Below are 16,485 nucleotides of genomic sequence, written 5' to 3' on the forward strand. Positions count from 1 at the left end.
CCCGCAAGCCACAACTACTGAGCCCGTGCGCCTAGAGCCCACGCTCCGCAGCAAGAGAAGCCACCACAATGAGAGGCCCGTGCATGCAACAAACAGTAGCCCCCGCTCACCACAACTAGAGAAAACCCACGCACAATAACAAAGACCCAATGCGGCCAAAAAATAAAAATTAAAAAAATTAAAAAAAAATTTTTAAGAAGTGGGATTTACGGTTTTTCAAATAAAAGCCACCTAAACACTTTTTTAAAGAACATAAAATGTTAGCTGGGCTTGTCCGGCAGCTTGCAGACCTGGCCAGCTGAAGTTCATCCACCTGAATCACAAACTGAGATCTGGGAAGATGAAGACGCTTCTCTCAAACAAGCCCTGGGTCAGCGCCTCACTACAGGGTCTCAGAGGAAATAGCCTCCCAGCCGCCATTCCCCTCTCTCCCTTCCCTGGGTCAGGGAAGGGTGACTGAGGCACCTAGGGGAGGGGTTTGGACCCAAGGTGTCCATCCCTTGAGCCTCAACTGCAAAATGGCAGGCAGTGAGGGGTAGGTGAGGTTCAAAGATGATGGGTTAAGTGCCTGGTACCCAGCGGGTGCTCACAAAATGCTACTTCCCACACAAGGTCATTCCTCGAACTCCTCTGCAGCTGCAGGGACCAGGGGCCCTGTGGCTCTGTCAGGAATCAAGGCTCCCCCTTGTTCACCTTGTACCCCACAGAGCAGTTTGCTTGTGGAGACCTTCTAGGATCTCATGCTAGGCAGCTGCCTCCAGAGCCTTCACCATGAGCTTTAACCATGAGGTTTCATGGCCTCCTACACTGCCCTTGAGCTCAGACACGGCGATTTGGAGATCTGTGCTACAGCTGGGCTACGGCCTGTCATCAATCACCAGGCCTTGGTCCCCAGAAAAGGGGGCAGAACAGAGAGCTGTGGGTTCAGAGTGCAAGACGGTGTTTCCTGTCTGCAAAGTGACACCAATGCACAGGGCTACCGGGAGCATTAGGTGAGGCGGCAGATGTCAAGGGAGTCCCTCCCCTCAGGGGGCTGCATAATCTCTAGTCTGAAGCACCCCAGGTTGCCTGTCCCCAAGGGGGTGGGCCCCGGGCCCAGCTTCCTAAGCACTGACAGGCTGATGCTCTATTAGCCCCCAAACTCTAGAGCCCTTAGCCTCTTCCTGGGACCAGAAAAGCAGAAAGAAAGCTCCCTCATCCTGGCTGACATGTTTCAGAGATGCTGCCAGGCCCCGGAAGAGGGATTGGTGTCTATGTGTCCCACATTCCTACCCTGAGCCTCCTGAGGGCTGGCCCAAGCCTCATGCACCTAGCCCAGAAACTGCAAACTCAGGAGGCAGGCAGGGAATGGCAATGAAGCAAATGGGCTGGGTGTGAGAGCAGGGCACAGTGGGGACTGCGGTCAAGTGGATAGAGCAGCTGCTAATCAGCTCCAGTCATGGTGGCCAGGCAGGGATGCAGCCCAGAGTGGCCACATCTTTTGATCTTTTGAGGGAAGCCAGAAACCCTTATTTTTATGTAAAATGAAATCACCAGCAATGAAATCAAAGTTTTAAAATCACTGCAGGAGACTTACAGACATTGAAAACAAGCTTATGGTTACCAAAGGGGAAACGTGGCGGGGAGGGATAAACCAGGAACTTGGGATTAACACATGCACACTACTATATATAAGATAGATGACCGACGGGGACCTACTGCATAGCATAAGGAACTCTACCCAATATTCTATGATAACCTATATGAGAAAAGAATCTAAAAAAGAATGAATATATGTATATGTATAACTGAATCATTTTGTTGTACACCTGAAACTAACACAACACTGTAAGTCAACTATATTTCAATAAAATTAAAAAAAAATCACTGTGGGAGTCAACAGTGCCCCCACCCCCACCCTTTTCTGCCTCAGGAGGGCAGTTTGTGACTGACCTGCCATAACCTAAGTCACAAATGTTTGAGGACCAACTCAAATTAAATCAGACCCATTCCAAGTCTTAGGGATGTCCCAACCCCCCAACTCCTGCTCTTCAGGCAACTTGGGTTACAGATGAGGACACTGAGGCTCAGAAAGGGGAAGGGACTTGCCCAAGGTCATACAGGTAGTATATCAACCGTTCAAGGGCTTAAACTCTGCTCTGAGTTGTGGATCTTTCTCTACCAACGCATACCATCTATATTCTTCCTTCAACAATTCTTTCTTTTTAAAAAATAGATATATTAAGGATATGCTATGGAAATGATACACACCAAAATCAAGATAGTGGTTACTTTTAGGACGGTCATGGGTGACCCTGGGCAAGCCCTTCCCCTCTCTGGACCTCAGTCTCCCTGGTCTGCAAAGCAGCCGGTTGACAGAGGCAGCCTTTAAATGCCTTCCAGCTCTGAGGCATCTATGAGGTCTCTTCTCTGGCCAGTACTTTGTGGCCTCAGATGAATATAAAATTGTAATAATAATAATAATGGGGAGGGCAAGTCCACGGTAGCCAGGAAGGAACACTACAATTTTAAGTGAAACTTGACTCCTGGTTACTGGAATTCAGGAAGAACGATGTTAATACCCAGGCAGTTTAACCACCACCCAACAGTTAAACAAAAACACATCTGGTTTAACTTCATTTTCCTCGTCTCCTCCCCCCCACCCCCAACCCTCATCTCAAATTTTACCCCTTAATTTGAGAAGTCAAATTAAATGCAAACAATTGATTTCATGCCACAGTGAGGTTGAGAATTTCAGCATGGAAAACTTTAAGCATGAAGTTTTTCTGGGAGTAATTAGGAAATGTTGGGGGGTGGTATGAGGGGGGTGGAAAAATATGGAGACTATTCTTGAATGTTCTTTGGACACTGAGCATCAGAGAAGAGTTGCTGGGGGCCTACTATGAACCCAGCACTCAGAGAGGCCAAGTGACTTGCCTCAGGTCACACAGCTAGGGATTGGAACCCAAGATACTGATCCCAAAGCCAGCACTTTCCCTCCTGTCTAGGCCTTTGTAACCTACATAGGGCCTTCCCTCTGGCCCTTATGGATCACCTGGTAGTGGCAAAGAAACTGTCCCATAGGAAATATTAACTTCTCAACAACAATCTCCAACAGTGGGTCAGCCCCAGCTGAGCCATTCAATGGTGAAAAACCATTTATAATTTTGCTGGCCCCACACAGCAAATCTGCAAAGTACATATTATTAACCCATATTACAGATGATTTCCTTACCTGAGGCTCAGAGAGGGAAATAAACTTGTCTAGGGTCACACAGCAGTGCTGGGAATGAACCTCCAATCTACTGCCCACAGCTGCCCTCTAAAAGTGAGGACATCTCTAAAAACAAAACAAAACAAAATGGGCTTCCCTGGTGGCGCAGTGGTTGAGAATCTGCCTGCCAATGCAGGGGACACGGGTTCGAGCCCTGCTCTGGGAAGATCCCACATGCCGCGGAGCAACTAGGCCCGTGAGCCACAACTACTGAGCCTGCGCGTCTGGAGCCCGTGCTCCGCAACAAGAGAGGCCGCGATAGTGAGAGGCCCGCGCACCGCGATGAAGAGTGGCCCCCGCTCGCCGCAACTAGAGAAAGCCCTCGCGCAGAAACGAAGACCCAACACGGCCATAAATAAATATTAAAAAAAATAAATTAAAAACAAAACAAAACAAAAAACAAAAAAACACACTGCACAGCTTAGCTCCAGCCTGCTGAGGATGAGGACGACATAGCACTGGAAAGCTGGGTCTGCATTCCTGTGGCCATGCGGAGATTTCTGAGCGCTGGTTCTCAGCTCAGCTTGCTCCCTCTCCCCGTAATGTTCTCTTCAAGCTCTGAGTTTTGTATTAATAACTCAAGGTGAGAAATCCGAGCTATGTCACTGGATCCTACCCCTGGATTAAGAGGCCTCATCCCCAAAGATGGGTACAACGTGAAGATCGCTAGAGGTGATCACCAGGGCTCCAGCCCCAGCTCCCCAGGTAGCATCTGTGTGTCCTTGAACAAGTCACTTCCCTTCTCCAGGACTGATTTCTAGTTTGCAGGGAATGCTGGGTATGTAAGCCATGGGACAGGCAGGGTTTGAGTTTGGTTTCACCTCATTTCAAAGCTGGGACACATAGAGGCAGAAGGCACTGCGGAGATAACAGCCCCAGGCCTGTTTCCAGCAAGGACCTCCAGGCTCCTGGCCAAGGCTGAGTTTAGGATGACAGGAGGTGGCACCTGAGTGTGGGCAAGGAAGATGCCGTGCCACTCTACAGCACAGCCCATCAGGGAAAGGACAGGGCCTAGGCGGTGGGTGACAGGTTTCCAGGGTTCAGGGGCAGCGACATAACCCTATGCCCAGTCTCAGGGTTGCATTTTCTGCTGAGATTAGAGCTGATTATAGACAATATTTTCTTAGGCACAGACACCAGCTAAACACTTTGCATACATTAATCATACTATTTATTGATCTCCTCAGCTTAAAGGAGGAGACTGGGGCATGACAGAGAACAGAATTTGTCCCAGGTCACACAGCTAGGTTGCCTTTTCTATTAGTGAAAACCAAAGGTTGGCTGATCAGTTTTACCCATCTTATTGCATTTTAATCTCCTTCTTTGTGAATTGCTTAATTCCAATTCTAAAGTGTCAATTTCAGAGCCTGAAAACATTTTGTTATACAAGTGTCCAGATGGCTGTTTAATTTACCGCTGCATTCTCAGCACCTAGAACAGGGCTTGGCGCATTCATAAGTATTTGTTAAATGAAGATAGCATTTCATTTCTGGCCTCAGTTCAGTTTTATTCCTCACAATAGTCTCATGAGAGAGGCATACTCCCTATTTTCCAGGTGGGGCCACAAATACAGACAGGGGCCATCACTCAAGCCTGTCTTACTCCAGGGGCCGGGAGTAAGTTAGGAAGCCATGTCCAGGAGCCTCTTCTGCTTAGGGAGTTCAGAGGCATGAAGTTCAGGAAGAAAAAAGGAGGCAAAGGGACAAGAGCAGGGGCAGGGAGTGGAGTAGGTGGGGGTGTGGGGAACAACACAGTGGGGAGGACTAAATATTTGAAGAAGGCAGGTCTAGAGCATGGGGGGAGGCAAGACTGAGCACCAGCAGGGCCAGAAGAGGAACCAAGGTCAGCCCCTCATCTCTTGGGTCATATAATGGAAGCAGGGAGCTAAGGTTGTAGGGTTTAGAGTCTGGATTCACATCCTTGTCTCATATTTACTTAACTTCTCCAGGCCTCCGTCTTCCTATTTGTAAACAAGATGATGCATGTGAAGTGTTGGAGCCTGGCACACAGTAGGCATTCAATAAACAGTTGCTGTCATCTTTGCTGGTGTGGGAGCCAAGCCCTTGCCTACCAGGGAAGCCCTTGCCTACCAGGGAAGCCCGGCCCACCGGGGGAGTCTTTCTTTCCCAGGGCCCAGAGGCCCTTTCTGGCCTGAGAATTGCCCCCTTTTGATCTCCAGGGTTTTCCCCCTCCACCCACAGGCCTTTGTAAAGCCCCCCTCCCCCAATCCCATTACGCTTGGAAAAAGGGTCAGAAGGGACAATGTAGGGGAAGGATGGGGTTTTCCTTAGCTTCCCGCCCCACCATTGTTACCATGCATTTAACCCTTTCTTATCCAGACTAGGCGTGGGAACCAACCCTGAGCTATCCGCTCACCTGCACATGCCCAGAGATGGATCGCAAACTCCCTCAGCTTCCGGGGCTCCGGAGCTTTGCCCTAAGGCTTCTGTGCCCACCCCCGACTCCCAAACAGCCTCCAACACGCCGGATGTCCGTTCCCCCCACTCCCACCCCCCTGCGGCTCCCGGACCCAAGTGCCTGCCTCCCTCTACTGTTCCCAGCTCTGGCCCAAACTACTTTGGAGCCCACCCAAGCAGACCAGCCCCCTCCCCGCCTGCTGTGGCAAGATCTAGAGATTACTAGGTGGTTGGCAGTTCTGGGTGGGCAACCTGACTCGCTTGATCTCGGACCAAGGGGGTTCCGTAGAAGCCGCTCAGTCACGGAGCACCGGAAGGAGGTGCCTAGACTGAAGGTGGGGGTCTCGGGCAGCGGCCTGGGAGGTAGGAGACCCCAGGGCTGCAGCAGCGGTCGCGAGCGCAGTCCCCTTGACTCGCCGGCTCCGCGAGCGCCAAGTCCGATTTCCAGCCCGGCCCAGCGCGCCCGCCGGGAGCCTCGGATGCACGCGAGTACGGGAGCGGGACAGGTGGCTGGGGGTTCATAATGGGCTGCCTTGGGAGGTGTCGGGGCGCGGAGGTCCCTGCTCCACCACTGATATCCGACCTCACCACCGTCCCCAGGCGAGGGGAGGATGTGGGAGGGGCCGGGGAATCGACCACATCCCTGGGGCCGCGGGGAGCCGGGAGCCAGCGTCGAGTCTTTTTACCTGCGCTGAGTTCGTGGGCGAAGGTCTGTCCCGGCACAAGTGACGAGAGGTCGGTGCGCTGGGACGGAGAGCGCGGAGTAGCGGGAGCGCTACGCTGCCGGGGCCACCTCCCCCGCGGGCTTATAAGGGCGACCGCCGGGCCCGAGCACGGCCGAGGCAGCCCTCCCCTGCTCCCGACCCCGCCCCCGGCCGGGGCCCCGGCCCTCCCCGCCCCCGCCCCGCCCCCGGCCCCGGCCGGAGCGATGCCCGCAGGTCCGCCGCGTGGCCAGGGCGCCCCCTGCCGGGGAGTGGGGCACCCTCCCCCTTCCCGCGCCCCGGCTCGGCTCGTGCCCCGCGCGGGGTTGCGGCGGGCTGGGGTGCCGCTGTCTCCGTGTTCTCCTGCTCTTTCCGCCTCCGCGCTTCTCCGCGCGACCATCTCGATTCCGTCTCTGTGACCGACTCTTTGGGGTTGTCTTTATCTTTGGCTCCAACTTCCTTCTGTGTCTCTTTGTAGCTGTCTTTCTCGCGCCCTCTGTCTTGTCTGCCCCTCTGTGTATGTCTGCCCCTCTCTGTACGTCTGCCTCTGTGTCTGGCAACCTGTCTCTATTTGGGTCTCTGTCTCTACCCATCTCTATCCACGAGTCTCTCTCTCCGTCTCTGTCCACCTGTGTCTCTGACTCTCCTCCCTGTCCCCTCTCGCCTTCCCACTCCAACCAGACCACTAGCCTGTCTCTCTCTCCCCTGCCCTTGGGCTGTCTCTTTTGCTAGGGGCTGAGGAAGCAGAGGGAGACCTAGAAGGGGGTGGCTTCAGGGAGGGGAGCCTCCCCTAGACAGGGCCAACTCTCCTAGACAGGGACTGTTCCCTCTTTCTCCTTAGAGCCAACTAGGGTTCCTGCAGACTGCATCTCAGCCAGAGCCTGAGGACCTGTCCCCTGGGTGACCAGAGGAGGAAGCCAACACTCCCCATGCAGTAGAAACAGACAGCCCAGGTTCAAGACTCCACCCTGGTGACCTTGGGCAAATCATTTGAGCCCTGTGGCATGGCCGGCCCTTTAATAGGCAGACATTATCTCCCCTGGCTTCCCTTATCACATGCTGAGAGGCAGATTAATATATGAGTCAGGGTTGAAAAGTGCACAGGAAACTCTCAAGTTCTAGATAAAGGGGGTTGGAGCTGGGACTAGAGGGGATTGAGGCCAGAGCAGAGCAGAGAAGGTGTCAGCACCAGCAGAACCAATACCAGCCCAGAATTCTCTCTCTTACCTACTCCATGCCAGCTCAGAGCCAGGCATCTTGCATACATTATCTCCCAACAACCCCATTTTAGGGAGGAGAAAACAGAGGTCCAGAGAGAACATGCAGGCGGCTTGTCAGTATAATTGGAACAATAACTGGGGCCTGGCACCAGAAACCAAGAATGTATTTATTTTTCTTTTTTCTTGTATTTTTAGCAACTGATACTGTTTCTTTATTTACAGGAGTGATATGAAGTGTTTTTTTGACATAAGTTTATGTTTTTAGAAAGTGAAGCAAAACATTGATTAAATATTATTTATTTATGTATTCAGTGGGTTAGATTATTATGGCAAAAATCATGGAGGTGGTAAATGAATCAAGTTTGGGAAACAACACTTTTGCATAAGAAATTGTGGGTGAAAGCATCCAGAACCTGGGAGGGGTCCTGTAATTGCTCACAAACTCCAAGGAAGGATTTAGGGATATGAAGAGACTTGAGATGGTGTCATCATCAGTGAGCCAGGGGCAAATCCCCAGGTATGGGAGGTCTGCCTGTCCCAGCCTGAACAGAGGCTGGGGAGCTGAGGCAACAGGGAGTTGGAAGGACCCTATTTCACCAATCATGGGCCCCCATGCCTGCCCCTGACTTCTGATCTCCCCAAGGCTGAGGGGGGATGGACACTTCTGGTAGCACCACATGGCCAGCATTGGGCCTCCTGTGTGTCGATGATTTTTCCCCAAGTACCACCTTGGGAGTCCAGGGATTGGTTATGAGCAAGACGGACCACTGCCTTGCCAGTCCTGCTACCTTCCTCCCTCACTCTTCCTACCCTGGTCCTGGGCTCTGTCCCCCAAGAATTCAACTGAGGTGGAGTCACCCAGCAGCCATTGCCTCCCCTGTTCCCTGGATGCCACCCCTCCTGGTGCTGTCAACACAGCAGGAAGGAGGCCTGGACTGGAAACCAGGAGCCCCATCTTCCAGCTCTGCTTCCTGGGTGAGCTGAGCAATCGCTTTCCCTGTCCAGGCCTAGATTTCCTCTGGCTGGCTGGACTGGACAATCTCTAGAATTCCAGGATTCGTGGACCACTCAGCTGTGAGAAAACAGTTCATTATATTAGGTTTCTCTGCATCTACACATACCGTGTCTCTGGGGATTTGTTTCCTTCTTGAAAAAATAAGCAAATTGGACTGCGTGACCTCCAAGCTCCGTTTATTCTAAGAGCTGATGATCTCATTTGATTCTTACCACAGTTTTTTAAGGTGGACAGGGAAGGCATTTATAACCCTCATTAGAGATGAGGAAACTGAAGGCCAGAGGAAGAAAATGACCTAATGGTCAGGGTCAGAGCTGGGGCTTTTCCTACTCATTCATTTACTCCATGTTTATTAAATGCATGCCATGAGCCCCCTGCCTTGAGCAAGGTCTGAAGCTCACCAGGCATCAGAAGCTGAGTTAGAGGTGAAAAGACCCAGGAGCTCAGAGTTTTCTCATTTCCACTAACCCTGGGGAGGTTCCTACAGGGATAAAGGCTGAGATGGAGATCACAGGGGTGTCAGGTCCTCAGCGTGAAGGATGAAGGAGAAAGGATGGAGAGAGAAGAACAAAACTCCAAGGCCTATTTATGGGTGGCATCGAGGAGTCAGCTCTGACCCAGCGCTGGAGGATGGAGCGCCTGAAATCTAGGCAGATATTTAAAGAGGAGGGAGTCTGGAAACCCTTTGTCTGTTTTAAGCCTTGGATGTGAGAGATCATTTTATCTTAAGCCTAAGCATAACCAAAGGTTCAGCCATTTGACTCCCAGAGTCACCTCCAGCCTCTCCTTCAACTCAATAAAACAAGGACCCAAAAGGCTGAGATGGAAGGAACTAAGGGTGGTACTGCCCAGCGTTACTGAATGCTGACTTCATGTGAGGCTATGACCTAATGTGAGGCTTTGTACATATTAACCCAGCTAACCCTCACAGCTTTTATTCCCACTTTACAGTTGAGGAAACTGAGGCATATACGAGCTGTCATTTGCAGAAGTGCCCGCCAGCCTGGTGCAAAGCTCTTCACAGGCGAGATCTCATTGGCTCCTCCCTGCGTCACCGAGGCAGCATCATTAATGTCATCCTCGCTTTTCTTTTTTTTTTTTTTTTAATTAATTTATTTTATTTATTTTATTTTTGGCTGCATTGGGTCTTTGTTGCTGTGTGCAGGCTTTCTCTAGTTGTGGCAAACAGGGGCTACTCTTCTTGTGGTGCACGGGCTTCTCATTGCAGTGGCTTCTCTTCTTGCGGAGCACAGGCTCTAGGCACGCAGGCTTCAGTAGTTGTGGTGCACGGGCTCAGTAGTTGTGGCTCGCGGGCTCTAGAGTGCACGCTCAGTAGTTGTGGTGCATGGGCTTAGTTGCTCCTCGGCATGTGGGATCTTCCTGGACCAGGGCTCGAACCCGTGTCCCCTGCATTGGCAGGCGGATTCTTAACCACTGTGCCACTGGGGAAGCCCTCATCCTCACTTTTCAAATGAGAAAGCTCTCAGCTCAGAGAGGCTTAACAACTTTATTCATTCAACAAATATTTATTGGATGCCTGCTCAGTGCCAGGCACCGTGCTAGGATCTGGGGACACAAGTGAACAAGATAAAGATTTCTGTCCTCATGGAACTGACATTCTAGTTAAGGAAGACAGATAAGCAATAAACATTATAATTAAGTAAATTATATAGTAAATGAGAAGGTGTTAAGGGAATGAGTAAAGAATGAGCACAGATATAGGGGGAGGAGTGCCAAGGGGGCCAGTTTGTGGCATTAAATAGAGTGTTCAGGGGAGAGAAGATGGGATCGGAGCAAAGATGGAAGCCGAGAGAGAGCCTGCCTGAGACCACCCAGACAGTCAGGGAAGAACCCAGGCCGCCCATGGCTAAAGCCTGGGCTTTGAGCAGTGTACAGTATGCTCTCCCAGGGCCAGCTGTAACCCCCAAGCCTCTTCCCAGCTTCCCAGCCCTGGCTGCAGCCCCAGGCCTAGACTTACCCACCCGCCCCACCCACCCCAGTCCTGCCCTGGCCCCTGTGCTGTCCCATCTTGAGGCTTGCCCTCGCTCAGCCCTCGTCTTCTCTCTCTTAGGCCAATTTCTCAGGCAGTATTAACTCAAGCACACTTCCAGCCCCATCTGCAGCCCCAGGCACCCCCCCTCCACACCCCCCCTCCACCCCCCCCCCCCCCCGCCACCGCGGTCAGCCCTGTGCTCAGGCCGAGGCCGGAGGGTGTCCTCCAGCCCCGGCTGCACTTAAAGGAAGCCTTCCTCACAAAGGCCTGGGTAGCCCACCCTGTGAGAAAACCCCATTGTCCAGGGAACAGTGTGGCCATTTTGTCCTTTATTTCTAAAGGGACTTGTGAGCAGGCTCCAAGCTCCAAGAGGGAGTATGCTGCTTCCTCTTCTGAGCCCTGGAGGAGGCTGCAGGCCAGAAGGAAGGGTCAAGGCTGTCTGCTGGGCGCTGGATTCCAGAGGTCAGAGCAGATTCAGGCAGGCCCAGCCATAGCAGCCCCGTGGCATTTCCAGAAGGAAGGCAGGAAGGAAGCCATCCCGAATAAGCAGAAAGAGCGTTTGGCTGTACGCAGGATGGCGGAGAGATCTCCTCCACCCTCACCCCCCTCTCCCCCATGCATATAATGGCTTTTATCGTCACTGATAAAATCTTCCTGAAGATTCAGCCATCCTCCTGGCTGTGCATCAGTCTGTCCATCCATCTCCCTGTCTTCGATGGACACAGCTGAGATGGGCCTTGGAGATGCTCTCTCTGGGGGCTGTACCCCTTTAGCATCCCACTTCCTGTTAGATGGAAATTTGGGGACCCAAGAATACTTTAGGCCTTGGGCAATGGCAGGCTGATATTGGGCAGATTGGGGATTACTTTAGCAATGTTCTAAAAGGCTCAGTAGGTGTCTGACCTATTTGCTTTTAGCCAAATACATGGAGACTTTGCCACTTATCTGTGTCTAGGACATGACCTGGGGATATTCATCTCCTGACAACTAACCTTGGGCTCAGGGCATGCCCCTGCCCTTGGTTTAATGGATGGCTTCTTCCTTGACATGTCAAAGCCATAGCAGGTGTGGAGAGATATTGCTAATTGACCTCTTGTCCACAGTCTGCATCCCAGCAGAAGCGTGAGAGGAGGAGTTGCGTCTCCTTGCCAAACAAAGAATGCTTGGGAATTCCCTGGTGGTCCAGTGGCTAGGACTCACTGCTGAGCCCCGAGTTCAATCCCTGGCTGGGGAACGAAGATCCCGCAAGTCGCATGGCGCAGCCAAAAAAAAAACAACATCATCTTAGGCAAAGAATGCTTAAATGGGATGAGTTTGGGAGGGACATGAGGGGTCTTCAGCTTTATCTCCTGCTAAGTCCCCCACCTCCTGGCCTCTGCTTACACTAAATATAACTGGGCATGGAGAATTCAGCTTTTTGGCTGTAATCCTGGACTCACTGTTAACTTGGATCACAGGCCTCAGGTCTAAAGTGTCTAGTTCTTCTTTCTCTTCTTTCAAACAGGCCAATTTCAAAGGAACCACGCACGTCTCTTTCTTGTAGGAATTTACTAAAGACTACAAGACATGAACAACCTCCAAAATCCTGAAATTTTCCCACAAGTCTCACAAAAGAGCAGCCTTGGAGGCACCTTGGTTTGAATTCTAAGATTCAGACTACAGCCTAACTGACTCCTTCACCACCAGCTCTTTGAGAATTGCCAACCTCCCAGGCAGAAGCCCTGGCTCCACCTACACCATACCGCCCTCCTCAGCCCCACAAGTTCTGCACCATAGGGTCTGTTATTTGCCATATCCCACTTCAGGTCCCTGTTTCCTTATCCGTTAGGAAGTTGTAAATAACAAAATCTAACTTCTCAAACTGGTTTTGAAAGTAGAGGAAATTTACTGGCTCATGAAACAGAAAAGTCTACATTCAGGAGAGGCTTTTTTCCCCAGTGGTTCAGTGATGTAATCAGGACCTGGTTTCCCTCTCTTTCCATTTCTCAGCTCCTTTTCCTCTCTTTTGGCCCCAATTTCACCCAGGTGGAGGTTCCCAGGTGACATATGGATATATGTCACCTATAATATATCAAAAACGTGGAAATCTGTTTCCCCAGACAAACACAAGTCTTGGAATTAAGTCTCGTGCACCAAACTTCCATCACGGACTCCCTAATCCAGTCACCACAATGCTTGATTTAAGCTGATCCAGGCCCACCTGTGGAGGTAGGATAAGGTCCCCACCTACCCAATCTGCTCCAAAAGGAGAAGAGGGAAGTGCATGTGGGAGAGGCAACTCACAAATGTCCCCCACACGTGACTCTAGGACTTGGGCAAGTACTCACACTCTACATTTATGGGCTCTATACTTGCCAAAGCACTTTGAAGTAAATAATAATAAAAATATTTTATATGTGTAAAGTGAGATATATATATATATTTTTTAAGTATTTATTTATTTATTTATGGCTGTGCTGGGTCTTCGTTTCTGTGCCAGGGCTTTCTCCAGTTGCGGCGAGCGGGGGCCACTCCTCATCGCGGTGCGCGGGCCTCTCACCATCGCGGCCTCTCTCGTTACGGAGCACAGGCTCCAGACGCGCAGGCTCAGTAATTGTGGCTCACGGGCCCAGCCGCTCCGCGGCACGTGGGATCTTCCAAGACCAGGGCTCGAACCCATGTCCCCTGCATTGGCAGGCAGACTCCCAACCACTGCGCCACCAGGGAAGCCCCGAGATATATTTTTAAATACATAAATCATCTATGTTCATGTCAGAAAGTTTGAATCCAAAAAATAAAAAGTAAATTAAAATACCCTGTAGTCTCATCACACAGGGATATACAATTTAACGCCTTGATATTTATCTTTCCCAATTTAAAAGCAAAACAAAACAAAAACTCGAAGAATGGGATCGTAGAATACATATAAAACAAAAAAGTCTACATTTAGGTGAGGCTTTTCCCAGTGGCTCAGTGATGTAATCAGGACATGGTTTCTGTCACTTATTAAGAAAAGCACAAAGGCCCCCGCTTTTCTCACTTAATACATAAACATTTTCCCATTATCCTATTTTGTCCTCTGGGTAGGGGTTATTATGACCCCCATTTTACAGATAACAAATCCAAGGCTTGGAGATCAAGTTAGGAGCAGGCAGCCAGTGTACAATTCTCAGCCCAGGCGCCTCACCATGGTGGCTTCAAGTGGGAGAGAGGATGCGCTGCTGGTCATTCAGGAAGTGCCCAGAGCAATTCTGGAAGGTGAGAGTGACCACGTGCTGCACCCCCCGAACAGTCTTGTCCCCTTTCCAGCCTCCTTCGAGGTGGTTCCAGAGGTCTCTGGGCACTCAGAGGAAGGAAGACCAATGGGTTTAATGTTTACCACCCCAAAGTGCAGTGCCATGGAAACCCAGGGACTCTGGACTCTCCCTCTACTTCTGGGGGTGGGGTAGGCAGGGCAGGGGGCAGAGGGCAAGCACTCCCCCTCAGAGGCCAACTCCTCCAGCTTGAGTTTTCTGTGTGGGTGCAGGGCTGGAATGAGCATGTGATGCGGGGGGAGCTCAGAAGACCTGAGTCCCCACCTCCCAGCAGTCTCAACTGAAAAGTCTGTCATAACGAACAGTGGCCCAGACTCTGAAGCCAGACGAGCTGCGGTCAAATCTGACTCTACTAGCTGTGTGACCTTGAGCAGGTGAACCTATTTTTGCTCAGTTTCTTCAGCTGTGAAATGGGAATAATAATACATACCCCCACAGAGTTGTTGAGGGGTTTAAATAAGATAATCTATATTAAATCCCTTGGGAGAGTGTATGGCATATAATAAGCATTCAATAAATATCAGCTATTATTATTATTATTTTATTAAATATATGTGTTAATGAGTATTCTAGCTGCAGGCAATAGAAAACCACTCCTGCTGGACTAACAGAAAAGAGAAATTTATTAAAGGGAAGTTTGTCATGAAGGGAGGCAGCCAGGGTTCCAGAAGCGACTGGAAGCAGGGATTTTTTTTTTTTTGGCTGGGGGAAACATTCAAAAGCCTTTGTATTCAATTCTTTTTTTAAAAAAATTTATTTATTTATTTATTTATTTATTTATTTTTGGCTGTGTTGTGTCTTCGTTTCTGTGCGAGGGCTTTCTCTAGTTGCAGCAAGCGGGGGCCACTCTTCATCACGGTGCGCGGGCCTCTCACTGTCGCGGCCTCTCTTGTTGCGGAGCACAGGCTCCAGACGCGCAGGCTCAGTAGTTGTGGCTCACGGGACTAGTTGCTCCGCGGCATGTGGGGTCCTCCCAGACCAGGGCTCGAACCCATGTCCCCTGCATTGGCAGGCGGATTCTCAACCACTGCGCCACCAGGGAAGCCCCAATTCTTTTTTTAATTGAGATATAGCTGATGTACAATATTATATAAGTTTTAGGTGTACAACATAGTGGTTCACAATTTTTTAATGTTTTACTACATTTATATTGTTGTAAAATATTGGCTATATTCCGTGTGCTGTACAATATAACCTTGTAGCTTATTTATTTTATACATAGTAGTTTGCACCTCTTAATCCACTACCCCTATCTTGCCCCTCCCTGCTTCCCTCTCCCCACTGGTAACCACTAGTTTGTTCTCTATATGTGTGAGCCTGTTTCTTTTTTTGTTATATGCATTAGTTTGTTTTATTTTTTAGATTCCACATGTAAGGGAGATCAAACAGTATTTGTCTTTCTCTGTCTGACTTGTTTCACCTGGCATAATACCTTCCAAGTCCATCCATGTTGTTGCAAATGGCAAAATTTCATTTTTTTAATGGCTGAGTAGTATTCCATTGTATATATACGTACCACATCTTTATCCATTCATCTGTCGATGGACACTTAGGTTGCTTCCATATCTTGGCTATCATAAATAGTGCTGCTATAAACATTGGGTGCATGTGTCTTTTTGAATTAGTGTTTTCATTTTTTTTCAGCTATATACTCAGGAGTGGAATTGCTGGGTCATATTGTAGTTCTGTTTTTAGTTTTTTGAGAAACCTCCATATGTTTTCCACAGTGACTAGAAGCAGGGATTTGCTCAGTCACCAATTCAGACCATTTTCAAACTTAGTTTCTTCTCTCTGTACCTGCTTCACTCTGCCCTCCCTGCAGACCCGCTTTCTCTTCTTGCCAGTCGTTGTGGCAGGACCTGGCCCCCCAGGGCTATCTGGCAAGTGCACTGAGGCATTGCAGTGCCAGTGCCCAGCAGAGAGAATTGGATTGTCCCCTCTGGGTCACATGTCCACTCCTGGTCCAATCAACTATGGATGGGGTCGGGGTCAGGCAGTGCCAACATGGCAGCTCTTAAAGAATTGGGGACTGGCCTGTGAAGGGGTCTGGACACTCAGATGATGAGAGGCCATCATCCCACTTCCTTCTTTTACAAACCACGTTTGCTCCTTGGTTCTCAAACTGAGAGAACAAACTCTCATTCCCACTCTACCACACTTACTTAGAGGGCCTGCTTGCAGCGTCCCTCATCCCAGGGGAGACCCTACCACAGCATCTGTTACTCTCGGTAGCCATCACAACACACCCCTTCACACACACACACACACACACACACACACACACACACACACACACCCCTCTGGACATAGCGGATCAGCTCAGGTTCAGCCAATCCCTAGACTTGTCCCCTGACTCCACAATCAATCAGAATCTGAACCAAGAAGCACTAATGGGAGGGCGGTTGCTGACCACGAGAAAGGAAAGGCCAGGTTCTCCTGGGTGCCAGGGGCCATGTGGAGCTACGTGGAGTCTGAGGCAGTGGACTGTGTCCGCTGGATGAGAGGAGAAGCGAGCAGTTGCTCAGAAAGGAACTGAGGTAAGAGAGACCTGCAGCCCAAGGCACCAGGCAGGTAGCTTCAGTCTCCAACTCTC

General features: G+C 50.3%; 1 protein-coding gene across 1 annotated transcript in view; it reads right to left on the minus strand.

Moving 5' to 3' along the window:
- The window catches only part of ALPL (alkaline phosphatase, biomineralization associated), a 60,064-nt gene extending 53,553 nt beyond the window's left edge, over window positions 1-6,511 (minus strand). Inside the window, exon 1 of the mRNA XM_082398556.1 lies at window positions 6,357-6,511. The gene's annotated coding sequence lies outside the window, so the exon portion shown is untranslated. The remainder of the gene's footprint in view (window positions 1-6,356) is intronic.
- Between the last annotated feature and the right edge of the window lie 9,974 nt (window positions 6,512-16,485).

This window comes from Balaenoptera borealis, assembly GCF_965194805.1.
Source record: "Balaenoptera borealis genome assembly, chromosome: 1".
In the NCBI taxonomy this organism is placed as follows: domain Eukaryota; kingdom Metazoa; phylum Chordata; class Mammalia; order Artiodactyla; family Balaenopteridae; genus Balaenoptera; species Balaenoptera borealis.